Source organism: Nelumbo nucifera, chromosome 6, assembly GCF_055504915.1.
Source record: "Nelumbo nucifera cultivar China Antique chromosome 6, China Antique-T2T, whole genome shotgun sequence".
NCBI lineage: Eukaryota > Viridiplantae > Streptophyta > Magnoliopsida > Proteales > Nelumbonaceae > Nelumbo > Nelumbo nucifera.
Genome location: NC_142654.1, coordinates 21,398,148 through 21,407,957, shown reverse-complemented (window position 1 = coordinate 21,407,957; position 9,810 = coordinate 21,398,148).

Sequence of the window (9,810 nt, the reverse complement as noted above, 5' to 3'; positions counted from 1 at the left end):
TGTACTATACAAGGTCATGCCCTTCGGATTAAAAAATGCCGGGGCGACCTTCCAAAGACTTGTAAAAAGGCTGTTTCGACCCCTGATTGGCACCAAGATAGAGTGCTATGTAGACGACATGGTCGTCAAGACACAGTTTTCACAAGAATTAATACAAGAGTTAGATTATGTCTTCCAAATCCTACATCAGTTTAGCATGAAATTGAACCCCAACAAATGTGTCTTTGGTGTCACCTCGGGCAAATTCCTAGGCTACATTGCCAATCGGCGCGGTATTGAGGCCAACCCGGAAAAGATAAAAGCCATCCTAGATATGAGACCACGTCGGAAAGTAAAAGAAATTCAGAGGCTAAATGGCCGCGTAGCCGCTATAAGCCGCTTCATGTCCAAGTCAGCAGACTGCTGCCTTCCTTTTTCAAAGCAATCAAAGGCAAAGGGTTCGAGTGGACCCAAAACTGCCAGCTCACATTTGACGAGCTAAAAGGTTATCTCGCCAGTGTGCCAACCTTAGCTCGGCCTGAGGAGGGTGAGGTCTTAGAACTGTACCTCTCGGCAAGCGACGCGGTGGTCAGTTTGGTACTAATAAAGGAAACAGACCAGGTCCAGCGACCCATATATTATGTTAGTAAAATTTTGCAGGGAGCAGAGACAAGGTACTCGCAGATAGAAAAGCTAGCGTATGCCCTGGTGATAGTAGCTCGAAAACTCCGCCCGTACTTCCCGGCTCACACCGTCATCGTCCTGACCGACAAACCTCTAAGACAAGTTTTACTCAAACCCGAGGTTTCCGGTCGACTGACACAGTGGGCCATCGAACTCAGCGAGTACGATCTCCAGTACAAGTCGAGAACTGCCATTAAGGCCCATGCCTTGGCAGATTTTATCGTAGAATGCACGTTTAGCCCCGAAGCCCCTGAGCCGGTCGAGCCCGAGGTCCCCAGTTCGGGCGAGCTCGGAGCTCCCAAGCCAATCGAGTCCGAACCCCGTGGAGTAGCAGCCAGCGTAGCATTTTTCCTGGTTAGACCAAGCGTGAACTAGGATGAGGAGCCCTGGATCCTTCACGTAGATGGCTCCTCGAACCAGCAAGGCAGCGGGGCTGGAATAGTGTTACGCGGCCCGAGTGGGACAAGGTTGGAATACGCACTACGCTTTGAGTTCGCGACGTCCAACAACGAGGCGGAGTACGAGGCACTGATAGCCGGGTTGAACCTAGCACACAAGGTTGGAGCAAAGCACGTAGTTATCTGCAGTGATTCCCAGCTCGTGGTCAACCAGGTTACGGGCGAATATGAAGCACGCGAGCTCACTATGATTGCATACTTGGCAAAAGTAAAGGAGGCTCTGCTCAACTTTCAGTCACACTTCATCAGGCAAATCCCGAGGTCATAGAACACTGAGGCCGACGCCCTGTCCCGGTTAGCCAGCACGAGTCACAACGCCATGAGAACCGTGTACATAGAGGACTTACCTCGGCCCATCATTCTCGGTGGGGCAGGAGAGGTCGCTCCCGTCACTGAAGCAGAGCCGAGCTGGATCGACCCACTCGCGAGCTTCCTGATAGTCGGAACCCTCCCCGCAGATCATAACACAGCCAAGAGGGTGCAGCGCCAGGCAGCCAAATACGTCATGATAGACGAACGGTTGTACCGACGATCCTACACGCTCCCCTACCTGCGGTGCTTGCGCCTAGCCGAAACCGAGCTGGTACTCCACGACACTCATGAAGGCTTGTGCGGCGGACACCTGGGGGTCAGAGCCCTCGCCCAAAAAGCACTACGACAAGGATACTACTGGCCAACGATGAAGACAGAAGCCATCGAGCTCGTCAGAAAATGCGACAAGTGTCAGAAGCATGCCAATATCCACCATCAGCCCGCTGCCGACCTCAAATACCTCACCAGTCCATGGCCCTTTGCCCAATGGGGCATCGACCTTTTGGGGCCATTCCCACCAGCGACAGGCGGGAGAAAATTCCTAGTAGTGGCAGTAGATTACATCACAAAGTGGATAGAAGCTAAACCCCTGGCAACAGTTACAGCCCGAAACATACAGAACTTCTTTTGGAAGAACATAGTATGTCTCTTCGGGCTACCTCGGGTACTGATCTCCGACAACGGCAAACAGTTCGAGGATATCAAGTTCCAAGAATGGTGCCAAAGTATGGGAATTCGTCAGAACTTCACGTCGGTCGCACACCCGCAGGCAAACGGTCAAACAGAAGTAATGAACAGAGCCATCCTCCGCGGACTGAAAGCACGACTAGACCGAGCTAAAGGATTGTGGGCAGACGAGCTACCAAGTGTCTTGTGGGCTCACCGAACCACAGAAAAAACCGCTACAGGAGAAACCCCCTTTAACCTCACCTACGGCACTGAAGCGGTAATTCCGGCGAAAATCGAAGTACCTACACTGCGACTAGAAGCATACAACGAGCAGACAAACGGAGACGAGTTACGCACCAACCTTGACCTATTGGATGAGGTAAGAGACCTCGCGCACATCCGAACTGCGGCCTACCAGCAAAAGGTTGCTCGGTACTATAACGCCAGAGTAAAGAAGAGGAGCTTCCATGTCAGCGACCTGGTTCTCCGTAAGATCATGGTACCCGAACCCAGCATGGGAAAACTCGAACCAAATTGGGAAGGACCCTACAGAGTAAAGAAAGCAATCGGGGGGGCATACGAGTTTGAAACCCTATAGGGAAAATGAGTACCCCGAGCATGGAACATTGTCAACCTAAGGCGATACTACCTATAGACCACCAAGTACCTCGAAGCCGAGGTAGAAAACGAACTCGTAGAGGACCGAAATAGTCAGTTCGGCAAAAAACACAGCTCGAAGACAGGACAACCAACACTTGAGCAAAAAGGCCATTTCATTTCAGATAATGAGGTGTACAAAAAAAAATGATTAGCCATTTCATTTTTTACAAGTCCGGGGCTACTTCTTCGTTATTAGAAGCCACTTCGACGATACCCGAAGGCCCTGCCTCCCCCTCGGAGTCCGGTTCACCATCCGCAGCGTTGGCCATCTCCTGAGTAATACGCGAAGTGGATATGGCGCTGATGTCGAGCTCGGGGTACGTATTCCGGATCATCCACCGGCTTAGCTTGAAACCCCTCCTGTAGGAGTCCAGCATCAGATCATCGAAGTCCGGCGAAGCGATATAATCACTAACAACTTTCTTCTTCGCATCTTCGATGCCTTGAGAGAAGATCTGAGTCCTCTCCCTGATATCCTCCTGAAGATACTCGACCTGATGCTGTAGGTCCAGCTTCAATTCCGCCATATGTTTCACAACCACTCCCATAGCCTCAGCATCTTTCTGAGACCTCGCCTGCCTAGACCGCGCGAGGCGAGCAGCCTCCTCAGCAGCACGAGCAACCTCCTCGACAGCTCGCGCCTGCCTCGAGCTTCTCTCCACCTGGTTCGCCAATGCGTGAATAGAATAGTTCACCTATCGAAAGGAAACAAGTGATCAGAGGAACGAATAGAAGAATAAAAGCCGAAGAACTCTAAAAAAGGGAGATCACTTACCACCATGGCATGGGTAACGGCACGGCAGGCCACTTGGTGCAGAGGAAGATCGGTCCACGCCGCGACTTCCTCGGAGAAAATGGCCTCCTTACTCCTCTGAAGAGCGTGAGTAGGCGACAGCACACTCCTAAAGTCCCCCGGGGCCCCCGAGCCTGATGGCCCAGTTCGCGTTTGGGCAGACCCGGAGTAGGCAGGAGCCTCCATGTGAGTAGTTTCGGCGTAAGGAGCCCCCGCCGGCTCCTGCATAGGAGGAACCATCTCGGGCTCCATAGGCTGATCCTCCGCTGAATAGTCCGGCACCTCGGGTTCCGCACCATGGGGTAGCTCGGCGCGAGTTCGCTTAGCCACCCGTTTTCTCCTCTTCATGCCTTGGAACAAGTGCCCACCTCGGGTCCCTCGAGAGTCCATCGCACCTGCGAAAAGGAATTCGACATCAGTATAACAAGCGAAAGAACAGCAAGACAGGATCGCTAGGGGAAGAACCTACCCGAACTCAGGCCAGCAGCAATAAGCTTGGCCTCCGTCAGATACTGTTGACACTTCAGCCCAAGCCGCGCCCATTGACGGAGGCCCTTCACCATCTCTTTGTCAAGTGTGACGCCAGAGTCGGGAGCGGCCATCCCCCAGCCGGTCTGAAACGGCCACCCCAGCGCACTTCGCACCCCGAAATAGTCCCGCTTCCACGCCGGGACCTTATTAGGGAGTTCGTGTAAGAGCTTGAAGCCAGGGAGAGGAGACAGGTAGTATGCCCGCCTATGCCCAGGAAGGGGACCCGCTTGCTTTTTAAGCATTAAAATAGAAGAAAAAATCTCCAAGTCCAAAGGCAGCTGTAGAATAGGGAGATCGTCCCCACTAAATTCCTAATGGAGTTCGGGTGAATTGATGAAGGGAAATTTGGCCCGACCTCCCCATTACTCAACGCGTGGCAAAAGGGAACAGCTCGGGGCAACAGAGCGCCCAAAACACAAGCACCAAAAGAAAAAGGAGCATGAGCTCCCTACTAGGAGCCCGAGCTCCCTACTAAGAACCCGAGCTCCCTGCTAGGAGCCCGAGCTCGCTACTAAGGACCCGAGCTCCCTACAAGGAGCCCGAGCTCTCTCCTGGGCCATAAACCTCACCGGGCCGTGACCCGAGCTGGCCCATGGAAGCTCGGAGCACTCCCCAAACTGAACTCAAGACTTTGTCCCCCCCGTTACTCCGGCACTTCGCCTCCGAAACGCCCGACTAACCCAACATACCATACCTGACACCAAGGATGTCCGTTTCCAAGGGCGGCGCACCTGACTGATTTGGGATTTGACGCTTGACAGCCGCACTTCAAATGGCCTCCTGCCATTGTCGTCACCAGCCGTAGAAACGGCTCCGACAAAAGGAGCAGTGGCGGTTCTGCCCGGCCAGAAGGGATGACATCCAAATTGGCAGGAGCTCAGAGATAGTCAGGCCCGATCTGACAGAAGCCTGGAAGTGAGTGCACGAGGTGGTTATAAAAGGCTCTCTACCCCCCAGGAACAAGGTATGCAAACTTTGCGCTATCTGGTTTATCTTGCCTTTGAAGGATTCTAACTTGAGCCTCGGAGCCTCTACACCGGGTTCTCCCCGGAGCTTCTTCATCTCCCCCGTTTCAGGTCCCCAGTTACTCAATTTAGAGGCAAGATCGTTAACAGCTAAGACCGGCCGGATCGCGCATCATCAATTTTGATGTTTTTTCTCTTTCAATTTCCACTTATTACTGGCTTAGTAGTTGATATTAATTGCATGTTATATTTATTGCAATTCCGGGTTTCTATATGGAAGTGCCTAATTATATTTTCTTTTTTTTTTATTTTGCAATTTCTATTTTATAAAAATTTCTCAAGTGGGTGGTTTAGTAAATTAACATGTTCACTCACTCAACTTAATAGAGAGGGATCTTTGTTAGAATCTCAAAGTGTAGGGGTCTTTGTCACAAATGAAATGTCAGGAGCTAATCTATATTCTGTAATTTACCGCAATATAAATTATTTTCTTCAAAAAGTAAAAGCAGAGAATTTTCTAAGGCTCTAACTCGCTATAAAAAAGGAGTAGCCGAGTAACTACCATCAACTCATCGACCCTCTGTTCTGTTCTGTTCTGACTGAGCCACCATCAGTTGTTGAATAGTGTTTCTGATTTTGTGTGCTCTGTTTGTAGGTCTTTTAATGGCGGACGCCACAGATGATAAAATAAAAGCTTTAAGGAAAGAGGTCGATTTATTAGAAAATATCATTTCATTGAATTCAAAGGGGAAAGAGGTGTCAAAGATCCAAGAATTACAAGATACGTAGGCCAACTCTTGCTTCTGACTTCTTCTCGTTCTCTCTTTCTTCAAAACTGTTTCTGACTTTGCGTGCTCAGTTGGCAGGTCTTTAATAGTGGACGTCATAGAAGATGGGATAAAAGCTTTAAGGAAAGAGATCGATTTATTGGAAAATATTATTTCATTGAATTCAAAGGGGAAAGAGATGTCAAAGAACATGGAAGAATTAGGTCAAATATTGTTTCTGATTATCATTGTTCAGTAGTACTGTTTCTGACTTTGTGTGTGTGTGCTCTGATTGTAGGTCGTTAATGGCGTACATCAAAGATGAGATAAAAGCTTTAAGGAAAGAGATGTTAAAGGGGGAAGTGACGTCAAAGAAGATGCAAGAGCTAAATAAAAATGGGTATGAGATGTTATTGCTTGGAAATGCCTTCATTGCTGGAGTTGTAGCAGGAATTGTAATAGGGATTTTCTTCAAGTGAATGGGAGATTGTTGAATGATAAACCCTATCTATCTTGTTGATAGTCTTTTGTTATTGGCAGTATTTTTTTCTTTTTTTTTTTATATCTTCTTTATCGAAAAACAAAAAAATAGAAACTAACAAATAGAATTCTTGGCACTGTAAGGGTAGAAATAAAGAATTCACATTTGCACCTCATCAAGCACGCCCCATTGACGCCCCACAGCACATCTCAACCATATATTGAGAACATCATTCAATGACAAATACGAAAACGTTCTAGATGCATGCTGAGATATGTATGTGGGGTGCCAATGTGAACACAGAAATCAATTGGCTGCGGTAGATGAAGGTTGTTTTTTTAAAGACAAAACGCCAAAATCCATTCAATTTTGAATTTCAGTTATAGAATGATTGTTAGTGATGAATGAAGATTTGGCCCGACCTCGCAATCACGTCACGTGGCAAAAAACAAGTAGCTCGGCGCTTAAAGCAACGTACCCAGGGTGCAAACACCAAAGGGAAGAAACCAGCAGTCCGAACTCCCCTCGAGGAGACCGAACTCCCGTCGAGGAGCCTGAACTCCCTACAAGGAGCCTGACCTCCCTACTAAGAGCTCGAACTCCCTACGAGGAGCCCGAACTCTCCCTTTAACCCCGAGCCACACAAAGCAGTGACCTGAACTGGCCCACCTCATGGCAGTTCGGGACACTCTCCTATGCGAGCTCAAGACTTCGCCTCCAGAACACCGTACCTGACACCGAAGGAGTCCGTATCCGGGGGCGGCGCACCTGACTGACTTGGGATCTGACGCTTGAGGTGGTCAGTTCGGTCCTAATAAAAGAAATAGACCGGGTCCAGCGACCCATCTATTATGTTAGTAAAATTTTGCAGGGAGTAGATAGAAAAGCTAGCATACAAACTGGTGATAGCAGCTCAGAAACTCCGCCCGTACTTCCAGGCTCACACCGTCATCGTCCTGACTGACAAACCTCTGAGGCAAGTTTTACTCAAACCCGAGGTTTCCGGTCGACTGACGAAATGGGCCATCGAACTCAGCGAGTATGACCTCCAGTACAAGCCAAGAACTGCTATTAAGGCCCAACCTTGGCAGATTTTATCGCCGAGTGCACGTTTAGCCTCGAAGCCCCTGAGCTAGTCGAGCCCGAGATCCCCGGTTCGGGCGAGCTCGGAGCTCCAAAGCCAATAGAGTATGAACCCCGTGAAGTAGCAGTCAGTGTAGCATCTCTCCTGGTTAGGCCAAACGCGAACTGGGATGAGGAGCCCTGGATCCTTCACGCAGATGGCTCCTCGAACCAGCAGGGCAGCGGGGCTGGAATAGTGCTACACAGTCCGAGCGGAATAAAATTGAAATATGCACTACGCTTTGAGTTCGCGGCATCTAACAACGAGGCGGAGTACGAGGCACTGATAGCCGGGCTGAACCTAGCACACAAGGTCGGAGCAAAGCACGTCGTTATCTGTAGTGATTCCCAACTCGTGGTTAACCAAGTTACAGGCGAGTACGAAGCACGCGAGCTCACTATGATTGCATACTTGGCAAAAGTAAAGGAGGCTCTGCTCAACTTCCAGTCACACTTCATCAGGCAAATCCCGAGGTCAGAGAACACTGAGGCCGACGCCCTGTCCCGGCTAGCCAGCACTAGTCACAACGCCATGAGAACTGTGTACATAGAGGACTTACCTCGGCCCATCATTCTCGATGGGGCAGAAGAGGTCGCTCCCATCCTTGAAGCAGAGCCGAGCTAGATCGACCCACTCGCGAGCTTCCTGCTAGAGGGAACCCTCCCTGTGGACCGCAATGCAGCCAAGAGGGTGCAGCGCCAGGCAGCCAAATATGTCATAATAGACGAACGGTTGTACCGACGATCCTACACGCTCCCCTACCTGCGTTGCTTGCGACTTGCCGAAGCCGAGCTCGTACTCCGCGACACTCATGAAGGCTTGTGCGGCGGACACCTGGGGGGCAGAGCCCTCGCTCAAAAGGCACTTCGAAAAGGATACTACTGGCCAACGATGAAGGTAGAGGCCGTCGAGCTCGTCAGAAAATGCGACAAGTGTCAGAAGCATGCCAATATCCACCATCAGCCTGCTGCCGACCTCAAGTACCTCACCAGTCCATGGCCTTTTGCACAATGGGGCATCGACCTTCTGGGGCCATTCCCGCCAGCAACAGATGGGAGAAAGTTCCTAGTGGTGGCAGTAGATTACATCACAAAGTGGATAGAAGCTAAACCCCTGGCAACAGTTACAGCCCGAAACATACAGAACTTCTTTTGGAAGAACATAGTATGTCTCTTCGGGCTACCTCGGGTACTGATCTCCGACAACGGCAAACAGTTCGAGGATATCAAGTTCCAAGAATGGTGCCAAAGTATGGGAATTCGTCAGAACTTCACGTCGGTCGCACACCCGCAGGCAAACGGTCAAACAGAAGTAATGAACAGAGCCATCCTCCGCAGACTGAAAGCACGACTAGACCGAGCTAAAGGATTGTGGGCAGACGAGCTACCAAGTGTCTTGTGGGCTCACCGAACCACAGAAAAAACCGCTACAGGAGAAACCCCCTTTAACCTCACCTACGGCACTGAAGCGGTAATTCCGGCGAAAATCGAAGTACCTACACTGCGACTAGAAGCATACAACGAGCAGACAAACGGAGACGAGTTACGCACCAACCTTGACCTATTGGATGAGGTAAGAGACCTCGCGCACATCCGAACTGCGGCCTACAAGCAAAAGGTTGCTCGGTACTATAACGCCAGAGTAAAGAAGAGGAGCTTCCATGTCGGCGACCTGGTTCTCCATAAGATCATGGTACCCGAACCCAGCATGGGAAAACTCGAACCAAATTGGGAAGGACCCTACAGAGTAAAGAAAGCACTCGGGGTGGGGGGTACGAGCTCAAAACCTTAGAGGGTAAGCAAATACCCCGAGCATGGAACATCGTCAACCTAAGGCGGTACTACCTATAGACCGCCAAGCAAAGTGGATAAAATCACCACCAAAACAGGCCGCGCGAGCGCGGTAGCCCGAACAGAAAACAGATCGGACGCGTGATTATGAAGCAAAATATGTTCCGTTCGGGAGAAAGAACAACCAACACTTAAACCAAAAGTCATTCCATTTCAAAAGTAAGGTAGTACATAAAAAAAAATTACACTCCCGGAGCTATTTCTTCATTATCAGAAGGCACTTCAACAATACCCGAAGGCCCCGCCTCGCCCTCGGTGTCTAGCTCACCATCAGCAGCATTGGCCATCTCCTGAGTTATGCGCGAAGTGGATATGGCACTAATATCGAGCTCGGGGTACGTATTCCGGATCATCCACCGGCTTAGTTTAAAACCCCTCCTGTATGAATCCACCATCAGATCATCAAAGCCCGGTGAAGCAATGTACTCATCGACAGCCTTCTTCTTGGCATCTTCGATACCTTGAGAAAAGATCTGCGTCCTCTCCCTGATGTCCTCCTGAAGGTACTCGACCTGATGCTGCAGATCCAGCCTCAAGT